At 45.6% G+C, this 18375-nt stretch overlaps 1 long non-coding RNA gene across 8 annotated transcripts in view; it reads left to right on the top strand.

Annotated features, from left to right (window-relative positions):
- Positions 1-18375, top strand: part of LOC113265912 (uncharacterized) — a 293640-nt gene that overhangs the window by 28308 nt on the left and 246957 nt on the right. The gene's annotated exons all lie outside the window — the stretch shown is intronic.

Genomic DNA, 18375 nt, shown 5'->3' with positions numbered 1-18375 from the left:
CGATGCGGGGCTCGATCCCAGGACCCTGGGATCATGACCTGAGCTGAAGACAGTTGCTTAACTGGCTGAGCCACCCAGGTGTCCCTAGTACCTTGAATTTAAAGTTATGACTTAATTTGTTTAGATGCAGTTACATTTGGCACGACGAAATGCGTATGTAGAGGTCTGTCTAGGAGATGCGCTTCTTGCCGTGAAAGTAACCTTGCCATGTTGCTGGGAGTAGGAAATGTGAAGCCAAAGCGAAACCATCCATCTCAGGAGGGAGGTGACCGTTTGGCAGCCCTCTTCCTAGGAAGGCTGCAAGCGTTCTCTCTCAAGCCTTCTTACCAGTTGGCCGCCTCCGGAGACCAAAGCACCTGTTCCGTCCACACCCCTTTCTGGTATTCAGGCTGCGGATGCAATGTCTTTTGAGAGGGAAGTTGACTCCATATTAACGTTACCTGAGATCTCCACAAACCGGTGGGTCAAGGTCAAGTTAAGAGTCTGTGAAGGTTTTAGGGATTGCTTCTTTGTTACTCTAGTTGTTTTCCATTTTTGTCATTACTAGAAACTTGCTTAAGTTTGTTACTGTTTTATTATTTGGTTGCTGTTTCGCTTTACTGTTTGTTATCCTTCCCTCTTTATCTTACCTGTGATGAGGCCCGGCCAGTAGTATTCCTTTAGTGGAGGTGGAAAGGTGGCTGGGAAGCATCGGGTGACCAGAATTCTTTCCTCTTTCTGACCTTTGGGGACTTAGTTTATTTCTGGGAGCCTTGAGGTCTTCACATCCAAAATGACAGATTAGATGATGTTTATTCTTGAGCTATCCATTTCTTTTTTTTTTTTAAGATTTTATTTATTTATTTGACAGAGAGAGATAGCCAGCGAGAGAGGGAACACAAGCAGGGGGAGTGGGAGAGGAAGAAGCAGGCTCACAGCGGAGGAGCCTGATGTGGGGCTCGATCCCAGGACCCCGGGATCACGCCCTGAGCCGAAGGCAGACGCTTAACGACTGAGCCACCCAGGCGCCCCATGAGCTATCCATTTCTTAACAAAATTCTTAAAATTAGACATCTGCTATAGACTGAATGTTTTTGTCACCCCCCCAAATTCATATGTTAAAATCCTTTTTTTAAAAAAAGATTTTATTATTAAGTAATTTCCATACCCAATGTGGGGCTCAAACTCACAACCTCGAGATCAAGAGTCATATGCTCTACGGACCAAGCCAGCCAGGCACCCCCATGTTAAAATCCCAATCCCCAAAGAGATGCTGTCAGGAGGTGGAACCTTTGGGAGGTGATGAGGTTATGAGGGCTTTGCCCTCATGAATGGGATCAGTGCCCTTACAAGAGAGACTCCAGAGAGATCCCTTGCCCGCCTTGTGCCATGTGAGGCTGTAGGAAAAAGGTGAGTGTCAGAAAGCGGGCCCACACCAGACACCGAATCTGCCGGCACCATGATCTTGGACTTCTTAGCCTCCAGATCCGTGAGAAATAAATGTTTGTGTTTATAAGCCGTGCAAGTGTTTGTGTTGACCACAGCCTGAACGGACGAAGACAGCATCCAAGCAGTCACGTTGTATACTCGCTTGGATAGCTGAGTATCTCTGGGTTTCAGAGCATCTGGGCAGAAGCTGGACATTTGGGAGCCATCAGTGTAGAGATGGCATTCAAAATTGTGAGCTCACATGAGGCCACCAAGGGAGGGAGCCGTGGAAGAGAAGGGGAGCCGGCTGAGCCCTGAGCCCTGGGACACCCTACTGTGGATGGTAAAGGGACACAGAAGGAACCAATAAAGACTGAACAGCTGTGCCCAGGAAAGTACGAGGAGAACCAAGACAACGGGAGTGTCTTGGGAGTCAAATGCGAAAAGTGTTTCAGGAAGAGGGTTGTGTGAAATGCAGCGGGTAGTGTAGGTAAGATAAGGACAGAAAGTTTGCCGTTGGCTGTAACCATGTAAGGTCATGGTGGATCTTGACAAGCACCCTTTTGGTGAGGGGATGGCATGGAGGGGGCATGCTTTAAGAGAGTGGCGGGTGGGGAGGGGAATTAGCAAGCACGGGAACAGAGAAGTGGGGCTATCACTGAAAGGGAGGGGGCACGAGGTCAGGGTTTTCATTTTTGTTCTTGAGGTGGGGGAACGCAAGTAATTGTAATGTTCGTATGCTGATAAGGATGATCCAGTAGAGGGCAAATCACGAGACTGAGAGAAACTGGGGACAGTTACAGAGCTGTTGTCTTGGACGAGGCAAGAAGGATCTAGTCCGCGAGGGCACTGGCCTTACTTAAGGAGTTCAGTGTATTCATAGGAGAGAAGGTAGGGTATGTAGGCATGTTGGAAGTCATTAGCACCAATGTCAGATAGGGTCCATTCTCTCTCTACCTTCTGGACACATGGTAGGATTGTGCTCCCCCCCCCCCCCCCCGCTTATGGCACGGCGGGGTCACGTAACTGCTTGTGACCGGTGAGTTGTTTTCAGCGACACATGTCATTTCTGTGCTTTAGCATTGAATTGTCAGCGCGAACATCCTCAAAAGTGGTTTCCCCCTGTGCCGTGGCCACCAGCAATGTTCCAAAAACTGGTTGTTCATCAGCCTGCATCCCCGAGTAGGGACAACATAGAGCAGAGCCCCTAGCTGACCATGACGGACACTAGTGTCCTCTGTTGTTTTCACTTGTTCTTAGAGCATAAGCTTAGCCTGTCCTGAGTGGTGCAGGCAAAGGTGTAGATGAGGGGGGCTTACGTGGTGCTGGGGGCTTGCGGAAAGTCTGTTTTGATCCTACCTGCTATTGCAGTGAAGGAGGACAGTAAGCCACCAAGCCGAGAGGGAGGTTGGAGGAGAGGTGTGGGAGATTTGAGGAGAGAGCGAAGGGGATGAAATAGCCATTAGGGAGAATGTCAGAGTAATCGGACCAGCAAAATGTATCGTGATTATCAATCAGGCAGCACAAAGGGCCCACTTGAGGTTGGTGGCCATGATTAATATGAATAGTTGGTGTGGGTGTATTTCTCTTTCATTGCTGTCGACTGAGTGGGCACGGGCATGGTGTAGGCAAAGAACTGGATTGAGGGCGGAATTGGATTTTGCCAGGCGAATATGACAGGGAGCGGAAAGGGAGTTGGAGATACATATAAGAGAGTGATTATGTGGCATATTCTTTTAGGACTTTTAATCAGCCTCAGACATATTCCTAGGGTAGTTGACACTGAGGACTGAGAGACGTAATAAAAGCCAAAGTGAGGGGCGCCTGGGTGGCTCAGTCATTAAGCGTCTGCCTTCGGCTCAGGGCGTGATCCCGGAGTCCTGGGATCGAGCCCCATATTGGGGTCCTCTGCTGGGAGCCTGCTTCTTCCTCTCCCACTCCCCCTGCTTGTGTTCCCTCTCTCGCTGGCTGTCTCTGTCAAATAAATTTAAAAAAAATTATTAAAAAAAAAAAGTCAAAGTGAGGTCATGTAGACCTTGGTTTACAATTTACAAAGCACTTTTGCACATGGCAGAAGATGAGAAAGGGCAGAGGGTACTGTTGGGTTGGCCATAAAACAGTGCAGCTCTTCTTTTCTTTTGGGTTGACGAGAAGGCCCCTTGTACGCCCATGTCTGTCCTCTGCTTTGTGAAGTTTCTGCCATAGCGGGCCCTCTTCCTGTTCTTTTATCCCCTCGTTTCTTTCTCTTTTCCCCTATGTGTTTCTCTTTAAAATATCTGTATTCCCCGTGTGTGGTTTAAGCTTGACCATTGATCTTCCTTGGCCTTCTTTTGTCTCTGCTGCTTTTTTCATTGTGGGATTTGGCTTTCTCTTGGGCAGGTGGGGAGGGAAGAGAAGACAGGTGTGGTGGGGGTTGGATCTGTAAGCCCCAAGTCACCCACATGAGAAGAGTACGACATCCCTCTAGATCACCTGTGAATTCTTCAAATTATAAATGAGAAAATGAAAGCCTGAGGTTACTTGTCTTATTTATGCAATAAGGGACAATTGTTATTACCTTTACACACCACCCCCCCTTTTTGACTCACCCCTCCCCTTCCCCTGCACGTAGTGAATGTGGGCTATTAATGGTAGGAATTGTCCCTAATTCTCCCAGGTGGTTTTGTGTGCACAGTGTGCCTCTTTCAGACCACGTAGATCTAAATATCCCAAAGGACATTCAATCAAAGCTTCTGTTCTCTCTTTGCTGCTTCTGGGTACACATGCTGGTTCTAATTCTGGAACTGTTTATAGGGATGCCCCGTGTTGGTGTTGGGTCACTAGAAAGCCAGAGGGGCCAGCTAGTTCTAAGAGTCGTTAAATGTGTCTCTTGTGTGTCTTTCTTTAGAGAGGGACAAGGGAGGGCTGGTTTGAGAAGGCCCTGCTGTCTGCTTTTGTGCTGAGTTTGAACCCTTGGCTGAGGATCCCAGATGCCCTTCTCATGACCTCGCATGCAGCCCATCCTGCCTGATTTGAGAGGGGGTTGATGGTCACGTGGGGCCTCCGTACTATATCAGAGAGAAGCAATTCATACGTGGTGCGTCGGGGTTGATGTTGGGAGCCTGGTGCTGGCCACAGGGAGGGAAGAGACAGGCTTTGGCCATTGGGAGATGTCCTCTCTGGCCTCCGGGAGCCCCCAGTGCTTTCGTTAGGGCTTTCTTTTTGGTGTCTCCAAGATCTTGAGTGCTTCCTATTAAAACCTGAATGTCTTTGGGGCGCCTGGGTGGCACAGCGGTTAAGCGTCTGCCTTCGGCCCAGGGCGTGATTCCAGAGTCCTGGGATCGAGCCCCACGTCAGGCTCCTCCGCTGGGAGCCTGCTTCTTCCTCTCCCACTCCCCCTGCTTGTGTTCCCTCTCTCACTGGCTGTCTGTCTGTTAAATAAATAAATAAAATCTTTAAAAAACATAAAAATAAAACCTGAACGTCTTTGAGAGGGAGAGAACTTAACAAACTCCCTTGAACGAATACCGTGTACAGAGAGTCAGTTATTAGCATTTCCTGGGGCTAGATTTGGGCATGATGGCTGATGAGGGATGAGAAGGGCAGGATCAGGCCTTGCCTACATCATAGTGTTAAGTCCCCCTTGTCTGCTCAACAGCATGGGAGTTGGGGGACTTCTTAGAGTTTGCCGATTTCAGCTCGGGGCCACAGGTGATCGCTTACCCTGTGACTCTTGGCACTGGCGTCTCTGCTTTATCCCTCAGACCCGCACCCAGATGTGCATACCTACTCCCGGCCTGTCCTAGACCCCTATGGGGTCTCTCCGCTTTTTGGTCTGTACCTTCCCGGGCCAGCGCTCCAGGTCGGTGGGCAGTGAATTCATTGAGATGGGGGCGGAAGGAAGCAAAACCGTGGCCCCCAATTGTGTTTCAGAACCGAGCTTTCCCTTTATTAAGAAATAGACTGCAGTTTTGTAGAAGAGCATGCAAATCACCTAGAAACGATGCACATACCTTTCTTATCTCATTGTCAATTTCACAGGCCTGAAAAATGCCTGCGGTGAAATTCAAAGGACGCCGTCAGGCTGGGAACCCTGGATCCCAACCGCCAAGGAGTCCCGAGTTAGTGGGAAATGCGGTTACTACTTAGTACCTCGTTCTTCACATCTAGGGCCAAGATGCAGGAACAGTTCATTACATTTCTTAACAGGAGAAATAGCCCTGGATGTTCAAGGCCATTCCCTTAGGTATTCTTAACAGTGGAACGTGGAAATCAGGAGCTTTGGAAAGTGTGCGGATTCCTTTGAGGTTGGTTAGTCCTTTCTGCTCTGTCAACTTAAGAGTTCTTCTCGTTCTTCTCACAGATGTTGTCTCGTTAGAGTAACTTGTACGTTTCGGGGGAGTGCATGCGGGATCGGGGTGGCGAGGCATGAGAAAGTAAAGAGAGGTTTGGAAGAGAGGGAGCCGGGGCAGGAGCCATTCATGAAGTCACAGTTCAGAGCGTTTGGACACTCGCGCTCCGCATGAATTATTCATTTTGCTGCCTTGGTGATAATAGCTGCAGTGTTCCGGGCTCTAAGGCTGTCTTGTGATCTATCCTTCTTTTCCTAAAAGGCTATATATCAGCAGCCTCATTTGATTTACAAGCCAATTCTGCATACCATGCATACCATTCGAGAAGAATGTGGGGATCCTTGCCTGCTATGAAAATGTCATGCATGCTTAAAATGACAAAGTTTGTCCCAAGCCATGGTGGCAAGGCCTTTTTCTTCTTGAATCTTCAAAGCACGTTAATTGGAAGGGGTTTCATTTTCAATAAGAAAACTCACTGAATTATTTGGTTTGTTTTTTAACATCGAAATTGTTGAATTGGAAATGCAGAATATCCAAAACGCAGGGTGAAGGCAGGGTGTGTGTGTGTGTGTTTAATTGTGGTAAAAAAAAAAAAAAACCCACCACCACATAACGTAAAAAATGCACCATTTCAGCCCTTTTTAAGGGTCTGTGGGGCAGTAGTGTGAACTGTAGTCACATGGTTGTGCAACAGACTGTAGGACTTCTCCATCTTGTAAAACTGTAAGTCTACGGGGCGCCTGGGTAGCGCAGCTGTTAAGCATCTGCCTTCGGCTCAGGGCGTGATCCCGGTGTTCTGGGATCGAGCCCCACATCAGGCTCCTGCTCCCACTGCACTGGGAGCCTGCTTCTTCCTCTCCCACTCCCCCTGCTTGTGTTCCCTCTCTCGCTGGCTGTCTCTCTCTCTGTCAAATAAATAAATAAAATCTTAAAAAAAAGCCCAACTGTAAGTCTGTACCCATTCAGCAACATCTCCCCTCTCCTCCTCCCCCTCCTCACCCCCAGCCCCTGGCAAGCACCGTTCAGCTTTCTGTTTCTAGGAGTTTGACTATTTTAGCACCTCGTATAATTGGAATCATGCTGTATTTGCCTCTTTGTGACTGGCTTGTCTCACTTAGCCTGATGCCCTCAAGGTTCACCTGCGTTGTAGCACGTGAGAGGATTTCCTTCTTTTTTAAGGCTGAATAATATTCCATAGCATGCGTATACCACGTTTTGTCACTTCATTTGTGAAGGTAGTGTGTCGTTTCCTAAGGTGTTCTTTTTTTTAAAAAAATATTTAATTAATTTATTTAACAGAGAGAGAGAGAGAGACAGTGAGAGAGGGAACCCAAGCAGGGTGAGTGGAAGAGGGAGAAGGAGGCTTCCTGCTGAGCAGGGAGCCCGATGTGGGGCTCGATCCCAGGACCCTGGGATGGTCCTGATCTGAGCCAAAGGCAGACGCTTAACGACTGAGCCACCCAGCCGCCCCTCGTAGGGTGTGCTTATGAAAGCTTTTCTTGGGAGTTAAAGCAACCGAACCAGAGAGAACATAGGAAAATCCAATTTGAGTCATTCATGCTGAGCAATGGAACTTCTGTGATACTTAATACCAGACTTTTATGCCAGCAAAACGTGGAATTTCCTCAACCGAAATTCTAGTGTAAATGGTTTAGGTTCACCCGGCCCCCAACACCCCTCCCTCCTGTCCCCTCCCCCACCCCCCTCTTAGAATTGAAGTCCCCCAGACTGGCCTTAGGGAATGACGGGCCTGGGAGGTTGTTGCTAGAGCTGGGGTCCCACCTACACAGACGAAGGCCAGTGCTCAAGTGCCGGCCCCAGGAGAGGGTGACAAACGGTGGCATTTTGCTCCTCAAGTCGTGCTTCCCTGACCCTCTAGAGGAAGGAGATAAGGGGCAAGGGGCGGGGTGGGAAGGCAGCTGTTGTAGCCCTGAACGGATGGATGACCTATGAGCTCATTAGGGTTAGTAATGGGTTCTCTCACCGGACTCTGGATCTTTCTCTCACACATCAGCTTCTCTGTGGATTCCAGCCCCGACTCAAAGTTGAAGCCGCTCTGGCTAAAGGAAAACCACACCAGCAATCTGCTCTGCGGTCTGGCTTTAGTCTAAATGTGGCCAGAGCACCAGAAGACGAAGGTTTGACTTGAAAGAACACGTGGCCCGGGAGACTGAATCATGTCGCGTTACTTTCACTTTTTCTTGACTTAGGTTCTTCCTCTAAGCAAAAGGAGGAGGCAGATGGGGAGGCCTGATTTGGGTAGTGGCCTGGCTCCCTGTCCTCACAGACGCTGTAGTGGCCCCAGGTTCCTGTCTTTCCGCAGGTACGAGCTGTGAGGCTGAGCCTTTCCCCCTCCCTGTCCCTTTATTATCATTCTTGGATAAGGGTGAGGAGCAGTGGAGGGTGGGAGCCCCTCTTTTCCTTTTCCCTGCAGGTTGTCAGCCCTGCACACAGAGGGAGTGCTCTCCATTCTGTCACTGAAAATGCACCCCCCCTACCCCTGGCCCACACTAAGGCGACTGTGGGAGCACCTTGCCTGTTCTGGAACTTCTTTGCCCTCCTCCTAGGAAAGCCCAGCAGGGTGCTGTTGGGTGGGTGTGAGAGCAGGAGAAAAGCTTCTGGAAATGCCTGGCAGCTTTAAGGAGAGACCTGAGGAATGTGGGGGAAATGCTTGTATGCTTGGAATGTGGCTCCCTGGAGACCCCCAACCCGCTGGGGCGCTTCAGCCCTGGCGGCCTGGTGTGGGGGGCACAGGGAAGACTAAGGGCCGGGGGTGCAGCTCTGTAGCAGGGACAGCTGGCTCTGGCCTGCCCCCCGGGAGGGAATGCTGGTGTGGGTCAGGTGAGGGCCCTGACAGATCTGCCCCCCCAGTGAGGGATTGCTTTGGGAGGCAGATGGAAGTCAAGCACTTTCTGTTTCGTGGATGACCATTTGGAGACGTGAAGAAATATTTTAAAAGATGTTTAGCCAGTGCTTGTGGATGGCCTGTGAAAATAAGTTTACACTGTTGATTCCGTCTCCTCGCATTGTTTTTAGGAAGATCTCCCAAGTCTCCCACAACGTTGAAAGAATTTTATCACGAACACACATATGCCTACCACCTGGATTAGTGGTAGCATTTTAAGATACTTGCTCTGGCAAACATCTAGCCATCCATTAGCCCATTTTATTTTCTGATGGCCTAAAAAAAAAAATACTTACCCTTAAATGCTTCTGCATTCTGAGTTCAGTATTTGTTTTTTAACTTTTTTAGGTCAGTTTTGCATACAATGAAATGCACAGATCACAAGTGTAGGGTGCAGTATTTTCTGTCATTTTGTCATATTTTATGAAACTAAGCTTCTGGTTCTAGTCTCAGAGTTTCTATAAATTATTTAAGAAGTGCAGGTTTTTTAAAATAGATTTTATTTATTTATTTGACACAGAGAGAGAGAGCGAGCACAAACAGCAGGAGCAGCAGTGGCAGAGGGAGAGGGAGAAGCGGGCTCCCCCCAAGCAGGGAGCCCGATGGGGGGCTCTATCTCAGGACCCCATGACCATGATGTGAGCCGAAGGCAGACACTTCACCGACTGAGCCCCCCAAGTGCCCCCGTGCAGTTTTTTTTAAAGATTTATTCGTTCTAGAGAGAGAGAGAGAGCGAGAGAGAGAGCACGCACGCGCATACACGCACGCACACACAAGTGGGAGGGAGAGGATCTCAAGCAGCCCCCCCCCCCCCCCCGCCCCAGCGGCAGAGCCTGATGCAGGGCTCAGTCCCACAACCCCGAGATCATGATCTGAGCCGAAACCGAGAGTCAGACCAAGAGTCGGGCGCTTAACTGACTGGGCCACCGAGGTGCCCCAGGAAGTACAGTTTTGAAAGTAGTTGGGAATGAGAGCATATGAGGAGCATATCGTAAAGATTATGATGTTCACTGTAACATGAGGTCTGTTCCTTTACTGCCCCTGGCCCTTCTCTTAGTTCTTTCCCCCTCCCACCCCCCCTTCCCCCAGCACACATACTGCACAGTGAAGAAAGAAAAGCAATTGACGGTGAAGATTTGGTTTATAGGATCCAAAGGTGAAGGGCTAGCTGTGACGTGACTTCTGGCTTTTGCCATATGCCTGTTGGCAACCACCTTCTTCCACCTTTCCTTTTCTTAAGAAATTCAAGGAGAAACTGTCTAGTCCACACAGTTCACAACAAACAAAACCTCTTCCTCAATTCTGGTGTAGCCGATGAAGTCCCAACAGAATGTTCCATGGCAATTGGTGATGGTGTGTGTCCGTGTGGAATTAAGGGGCCCTATGAAGGGTCCGTTAGTCATGCTCATGGGGAAAATGGGGGAGAGGCTGATGTCGATTTTTATTTCGTGCTGTGTCCTTTGCATTCTTGGGTTTATTTGTACACGTTGCTCTGCGAAGCCGCTTGAATGATGGAAAAGAAACCCCAAGCCCAGGTAGGACAAGAATTTCTCTGGGCCTGTGTGATGTCCTGCCTTTAAAGCAGGGGGGCGGGGTTGGGGTTGGAGGAGGTTTGGTTTTGCAGATACTCAGTGTGCATTCAAGTGGCAGGTGCTGCGGGTGAAATGAGAAGCTGCAGGACACACTGTCTAGAAGGAGAATACCGTTTACTTGGGGGGAGAAGATGGAGGGATGTGATGGGTCATGAAGGATCCAGGATAGTCAGTGTAGCAAGAGCTCACTGGCAGCTGGAGGTTAGGGAAGGGTGCTGGAGGAGTACCTGCTTCGAGGTGGTTCTGTGTGCATGGAGAGAAGGGGAGAAGGGTTTCAGGGTCCCTGTGGATCGCTCCCAGCAGGCCTGCTTTTCCCTTCAATCCCGCAGAACTGATAGATGGGAGGAGGTCTTGACAGATAACGTTGAAAAGGTGAATTGTCACGATTAGGTCGGGCCTTAATTGACAGATCATTTTAAAAGGCCAGGACAGTCTATAGTTCCCTGGATTAATTTCCATTTCTCACCTGTGGTTAGCAGAAATCATACCGAACTAGGGCTTTTTTTGGGGGGTGGGGGTCAAGAATGGTATCCATTTCCCGATTGATTGTTTGAATAAAGAATTTGTGTGAGCTGTTTCCGAATAAGTTCATGAGAAATGGTGGCATACATTTTCAAGCTGAAGGTTTCGAAGCAAGTGTCCCCTTTTCTCGAGAAGACGGGAGGGAAGGAAGTTGGTGATTTCAGAAACACAGTGGCTAATGACTTGTGCTGACTAATACCAGTGGACTCATAATGAGTAACAATAGCGAATTTAGAAGAGCTATAAGTAGAAGGAGAGCTATTTAAAGGTTGCTTTCATACCGAAGACAGCTGAATTGGTCCCACAAGTAAGGATTCCCTTTGGGAAATTTGGAAGTACTTCATTCAGTTCACCCCTACGAAGTTCTGTCTCTCCTTTATCTATCTCAAGGAGCCATCTTGAGGAGGTTAGATACCCGTTCTTGCAAGTATGGCTCTTTTCCCACTTGGTTTCTTGGGGGGAATTCTGGGCACACGAGCTTGCTTGTGGTTTTGTATCGAAGCAATGCCGGAGGTGTCCATTGAGAAGCAAGAACAACCAATTGGTTAAAAAAAAGGGTGGTGGTGGTGTCTGTGAACTAGAAACAAGAGGTTTGCTGGAATTTATTTTCTCAGTTTTTGTTTCTAATCGTGGCATAAAAATTAAAGAACCGACTAACCCATCCTTTTCATAACTATACATTTTTTAAGTTGAAATTTTTCAAATTGAAAATTATAGCATATAAACAGAGCAACAACACAACTGCCCAAAAGGTACAAAGATGGGGAAGTCCACTGTGGGGTTTCCAGTTATCTGAGTGTTAACCAGAAAATGTTTTTTTTTTGTTGTTTGTTTTTTTGTTTTTCATCCTTGTTGAAAATGTTTTCAAATGTTCATTTTCCTTGAAATTTCTTTTTCCTAATTCCACTTGACCCTGAGACAAATACGGGGACAGGTTGTCGTTTCATGTCACGTAGGTATGTGATAGGTCGTATTTTTATTATTTTTTAAGGGTTTTATTTATTTGAGAGAGAGGGTGAGTGAGAAAGAGAGAGCACGAGCAGGGGGAGGGGCAGAGGGAGAGGGAGAAGCAGGCTCCCCACTGAGCAGAGAGCCCAATGCCAGGCTTGATCTGAGCTGAAGGCAAACGCTTAACCCACTGAGCCACTCAGCCCCCCCCCCCCCGGTCTTATTTTTATTGATACTGATTATTGACTGATGTCTTGTCCCATTAGACTTAAAATTCCTGAGGCCAAGGCCACCATGTGGCTTATTATTACAATACCCAGTGCCTGGCACAGAGTAGTAGGCGCTTATTAGCTGATCAAAGAAATAAAATCACGAATCATGCATTAAAAATGGATTTATCTAGGTAGTGTCTTGGGGATTATGATGTCGTATAGGATTTTTTCTTGAAAAAGATCTCAAACCTCCCCTCAACCTAGGACATGACTGCATATTCAATTTTTAGCTAAAATCTTTAAGTGAATTTATTTTCCCATTGTTTTTTCTTTTTTTAAAAAGTTTAATTATAATCTTTAGTGATCTCTACTCCCAACGTGGGGCTTGAACTCATGACCCTGAGATCAAGAGTCACATGCTCTACCAACTGAGCCAGCCAGACGCCCCTCCCATTGTTTTTTCTGTTATATTTTGTTTCTCTCAGTATTTGGGACTCCCAGGCACTTAGATCACTCATACATTTTAGATGTGTATATATAGATAATATAAAATTTATAATATATATTTTAAATTATAACATATAACATAAACATATAGTAAATTACAAATTATAATTATATATGGATAAATATTTTCCTCTTTTAGTATGATAAATAAATATGAAAATGACCTCAATGCATGAATTTGAACAGCATGAATAGGGAAGACAAAACCTCAAGTTTCCTTGGTGAAGATTTTATCTGAAGTCTTTGAACAATTTATCGAACAGGTTGTTTATTTAAATAAATTCAAGTCCATAGGCAAGTTCATGAGCAGTTTTACTTTTTTAAAGAAATCTAATGGTTTAGAAATAATGAATTGAATTTCTTATTAAAGCATATGAGTTTCTCTCAGTTTTAATTTCTTCAACATGAAAAAGCATATCCTGGCACGTAAAGCTGGGGATAATTTAAGTAATTTTATCTTAAATTTAGCAGGCTTATTTTTCAGTTAGAGGTGCTGAGAACAGGCTCGTGAAATACCATTCCCTCCGAAGTGGCGGTTAATTTAGGTGAAGTTTTAGAGCACCGGAAGAAACACACTGTAGAGCTTGGTGTTGTCTTTAAGGAAAATTTCATCTAAAAATTTTGCTTTCACAATTAGAGCAAATTGTTTCTTTTTAAAATTTTTTTTTAAGATTTTTTAAATTTATTTATTCGACAGAGATAGAGACAGCCAGCGAGAGAGGGAACACAAGCAGGGGGAGTGGGAGAGGAAGAAGCAGGCTCATAGCGGAGAAGCCTGATGTGGGGCTCGATCCCAGAACGCTGGGATCACACCCTGAGCCAAAGGCAGATGCTTAACCGCTGTGCCACCCAGGCGCCCCTAGAGCCAATTGTTTCTAAAAGGGAATAGTTTGTAAGATGCAATTGGGTTACTGTGCTCCGTCCTTTCTAGATTTTGTTGGTTGCATGAGAATGAGAAATGAAATAGAGAGGGATTGATATGGACATTTGATTGAAGAGTTGCCTGAGGCTTTTGTATGCCACCTTAATCTAAATTGAGAGCATCTCCTGTTTTTCATGTCTTAGGGTTTGGCCTGGGGCCAGGTGTTAAAGGTATTGTCTCTTTATATGGAGAATCACCATTTCAGTGCTATAAATGTTTATTCCATCACATTCAGAGATCGAATGCTTTCCAGTCTTATCTAAGTTCAGAACTTTGGAAAGAGGTTAATGAACAGCATGACTATTTTCATTTTGACATATAAGCACCCGCAAAGGGGTTTAATCCTTTTTTCAAAAATTCACATCAGCGATGCTTGATATATCTTTAAAATCAAACCTCAGAATGGAATGGAACTCAGTGTCTTGGGTTTATGAGAGCTTCTCAGCAGAGAGCTGTGGTAAGGAACACGGATGACAGAAATGTTTTGCAAGGAAGTTATTGAATGGACCAGGAAATGCTGCAGATAAGTAAGATTGAAGTGCAGAAGCCAAACCATACTGGAACTGGTAGACTCCTAGGTATTTGCAGGAGGATGGGGAGAGAGTGTGTGTGTGTGCGCTCGGGTGTATTTAGAGAAAAAGTGGGGAAGGGCCAGAGGAAGAGGGAGAGAGTGAGTCCCAAGCAGGCTCCACATCCAGTGCATGAGCCCTATGCGGGGCTCGATCTCACAACCCCAAGATCATGGCCTCAGCCGAAATCGGGAGTCAGTCGCATAGCCGACTAAGCCACCCAGGCACCTAAGGATGGGAAGTTGTAATGGCAGGCACCACTAAAGAGCATGGGTTGCTTCAGACTGTAGAGAGGGTGTGGCGCAAAGGAAGGGCTCAAGAAATGGTTGAATGACCGAGTCCATTAAACCTTATCTTAAAATTCTGGAATGCTAATGAAGCTTGAATCCTGAAAGAAGACATTTTAAGAAAATAAAGCAAACATTGTTTTATGTAGTGAGAGTCAAGTCATAGACTCCATTGTACAAAGATGGTGCCCACTGACGCTATAAAATAAGCTCAAGAATTGCTCTCAGGTGACGGTGGAGGCTAGGTAAGAGGTGTCTCTGGTCACTGAAGAAAATAGGGCGCCATCTAGTGGAACCATTTCACTACTGGCGTGTTTTTGCATTAACCACTTAGAAGATTGCAATTGATTTTCTTTCTCAAAGAGTGTTATTTTTTTTTTTTTTAAAGATTTTATTTATTTATTCGACAGAGATAGAGACAGCCAGCGAGAGAGGGAACACAAGCAGGGGGAGTGGGAGAGGAAGAAGCAGGCTCACAGCGGAGGAGCCCGATGTGGGGCTCGATCCCATAACGCCGGGATCACGCCCTGAGCCGAAGGCAGACGCTTAACCGCTGTGCCACCCAGGCGCCCCATAAAGAGTGTTATTTTTTAAGATTTTATTTATTTATTTGAGAGAGCACGAGCAGGGGGGAGAGGCATTTCATTCCCCCCCCCAATTTTTTTTTTTAAGATTTTATTTTTAAGTAATCTCTACACCCAGTGTGGGGCTCCAACTCACGCCCCGGAGATCAAGAGTTGCGTGCTCTACCAGCTGAGCCAGCCAGGCATCCCCCCCTTTTTAAAAAAGACCCCCCAAATGTTTTAAAATCACTTTTTATATTTGCCTAGTGTTTTAGAAAAATTTTTACTTGCTCTGAAAAGTAGTGAGAGGCAGGAACAAATCTTTTTTTTTTTTTTTTAAAGATTTTATTTATTTATTTGAGAGGGAGCATGGGGGGGGAGGCAGAGGGAGAGGGAGAAGCGGACTCCCCGCTAAGCAGGGAGCCCAACATGGAGCTCTATCCCAGGACCCCGGGATCATGACCTGAGCTGAAGGCAGATGCTTCACTGACTGAGTCCCCCAGGCGCCCCAGGAACGAATCTTTGACAATTTTCTCATTTTACTTAAAAGAAAATTGAGCCAGAGGGGAGTTTTATATTTTGCCTTCACTAGAACAGCAGTCTCATACGCACTGGAAGGTAGAAAAAAAGATGATAGGATTACATAGCAATTGAAAAGTAAACCTCATTTCACCAACATTTTATGTTATGACAGTCACTGAAATTAAAAAAAAAGACAAATCTTCTAAAATGTTATACTGTTGAATAAATCATGTTTTATTCCTCAAAAGTTGGAATCTTCAGTGCTGTCCGATGCTCTCAGAATATTTGTCCCATATATGTTTATCTAGTTTCTTTTTAAGCAACAACTTGAACTATCAATTTCGAAAGTTTTAAAGTAACTTTCCGCTGTTTTGTACATAGATACATGCTTGTATTACATGTTACTTTAAAAATACAAGTGATTTTTTTTTTTTGGTCCTTAAACATCAGTTATTTTGCTCTCCAATTAATATAATGGTTTGAGGAATCATGATTAAGTTAGAAGACGCTTTGTAGGAAAGATGAGAATGACAAGTTGAAGAACCCGGTATGAACCTTATTTTGTTGGTTAATGGCTTCATTACCCAGAATCCGCCTTTTGCACCGCCTGGGTATCCCCTGAATCTAATGAGCACAGTGAATTCTGATGTACCTGAAAGCAGTGGAAAGGCCTGGAATTTCCACAGAGCATATAACGTTTTCCTTTCGTGCTGCCCCACGCCCACCTTTCTCAGGTCAACTCCAGTGTAGAGGTGCCATTTGACATGACCCTGGCTTCTAAACAAAGAGGAATGACACGGGAAAGGCCTCCCTTGGCCAACAGAAGACTAGCTTATTCAGAAAACTCGTCAGGTTGATGTTGGCATGAGGGAAGGATGGGTGATTCCAGGATGCCAATGGTCTTTTGAGCTCTGGTCTACCCATAAAGCAGCTGTGGGACTTGGTGTTTGCTTTCCCAGAATGCTTCACTTGCCTGGGAAATAGAACAGTGTTGCTTTTCCATGAACTGTGTAATTGGATCCTCTACGTGTTTTGCTCAGTACATTTTAATTCCTGTCTTTACGTATGAACACAGGTCAAGTGATTTGAGAGTTAAACACAAAACAGAATTGCCTGCTTTTAAGGCAACCTGGAGGAGTAGAGAAGTCAGTGTTTCAGGTTTCTTACCTACTTGTAGGAACCCTCCTCTCATTTCCTTGACCCCAGGCAACCCAATGGGGTGGGGGTTGGAGGCTCTTTAAGTTTCTTCTCACCTGGTGACCTCTTGGCTGAAATAAATTAGTATGTAGTGTTTTCATATACATAGCTGTTAGCTATTACTCCTTTCGGGTAAAGTAGTTGAAACTTAACCAAAGCCTTGAGGAGGTAATAACTTACCATTCTCGGGTTGTGAACATTCGAGCAAGGGAGCATTTTGTTGCGCTCCGTTGCTGCCCACACTGGGGCCAGCCCTGCCAGTGTCTAGTCACATGAGAAGCACGTAAAGTAAATCTTACAAAAACTACTTATTATAAATATGGTTTCCTCTGGAGCGCAGGAAACAAGCATTTGTCAGGCCCGTGAATGAAAGAAGGCTTTTCCAAATGAAGCTGTTCACACAGCGTATTAGATAGATTGTATCCTGTCTTGTGAACTGAACTGAAGAGCCGTGTGTCCGCATTCTGAAGGATATGGGAGAGATCAAGAACTTGCCCGTATGGCTGTATGCTTCTAGAAATTTGTGGACCTATATGTTCATTCTAGACTCGAGCCTTAAATAATTTTTACATGAAGAATACTGTTTGTGTTACTGTTTAGCAAGATTGTGATTATTTGTCACGTACCTCCATGTTTTATTTCGACAGCTTGAGTTCATCATTAAGCATTTTCCTTAATGTGCACACGTTATTTTATTTTTACTTTTTTAAGTAAGCTCTGTGCCCATGTGAGGCTTGAACTCATGACCCCGAGATCAAGGGTCACGTGCGCTACCGACTGAGCCAGCCAGGCGCCCTGTCATGAAGCATTTTAAATAACATTTTGGTTCCCTTTCCATATTTTTTCTCTTAGAGTAAGTGTGAAAAATTGTATTGGTTCTTCTTGCAGTTGTTAATAAGTAAACATTTGTTTGTACTTTTTTTTTTTAAGTAGGCTCCACGCTGGAGCCCAATGTGGGGCTTGAACTCACGACTCTGAGTTAAGGGTCTGGGCCGAAATCAAGAGTCAGATGCTTAACTGACTAGGCCACCCAGGCGCCCCTCTTTGTGCTTTTTAAGAACTTTTTAAAGTGGTGGAAGTCAGACATTTTATGCATAGCGTTAAAGTGTAAGGAAGCTAGTTGGCGTGACAAAGGAGGGGTTCATGCTCCCCTTAGAAATATTGAGAGATCAAGTGTCACTTGGCAGACACTTCGTGTGGTACTTAGTGTAAACCCACTTATTCCGAATGCATTTTCTTTAATTGACTCTCAACATAGATGCTTTGTTAACTTTTGACTATAGTAATAGCTATTCGGGTTTTAAAAAATGGACTTTTATCATTGCAAATCAAGACTCCTTCAAGCAGTTTTAGAATAAGGCTATTGTAACGAACAGGCTGTTACAGTGTCCCCTAGGTTGGTCACTGTTACATACTTGAGTCCTTACATTCGGTGAGTGAGCCGTCTCTCTGTTTCTATGCCCTGTACGGTTCTTAGTGCTGAATCAGTGTGGGTAATTCCGTAGCTACACTGGGTTCCCAGAGCATGTAATATCAAATAGAAAGCGTTTGAAAGACTCTCTATAGTGTTTAATGAATGCTAAGGTTTTCTCTGTATTGGAATTGATGAAAAATACATTTTCCTTCATGCACTCTAAATCCTGTGTGCTTTTAAAATAGGCCTGGTTTGGGGGCTCAATTTGTGTTCATGACTTTTCCTTCATTATTATTTGACAGTGTTACAAAAGGAGGCCTTGGCTGGTATGTTAACTTGATTGTAATTTGTATGTATCACAAAAGGACATGCTGTTCTTTCATCATCAATACTAAATCAGAGCACTCTTTAAACCTTGGATTTTCTTTTGTCGACACCTTGCACTCCTAGCTGTGGGCTAAGCGAGGGTGTTGAGAT

Source organism: Ursus arctos, chromosome X, assembly GCF_023065955.2.
Source record: "Ursus arctos isolate Adak ecotype North America chromosome X, UrsArc2.0, whole genome shotgun sequence".
NCBI classification, from domain to species: domain Eukaryota; kingdom Metazoa; phylum Chordata; class Mammalia; order Carnivora; family Ursidae; genus Ursus; species Ursus arctos.
This window is presented reverse-complemented; position numbering and strand designations above follow the sequence as displayed.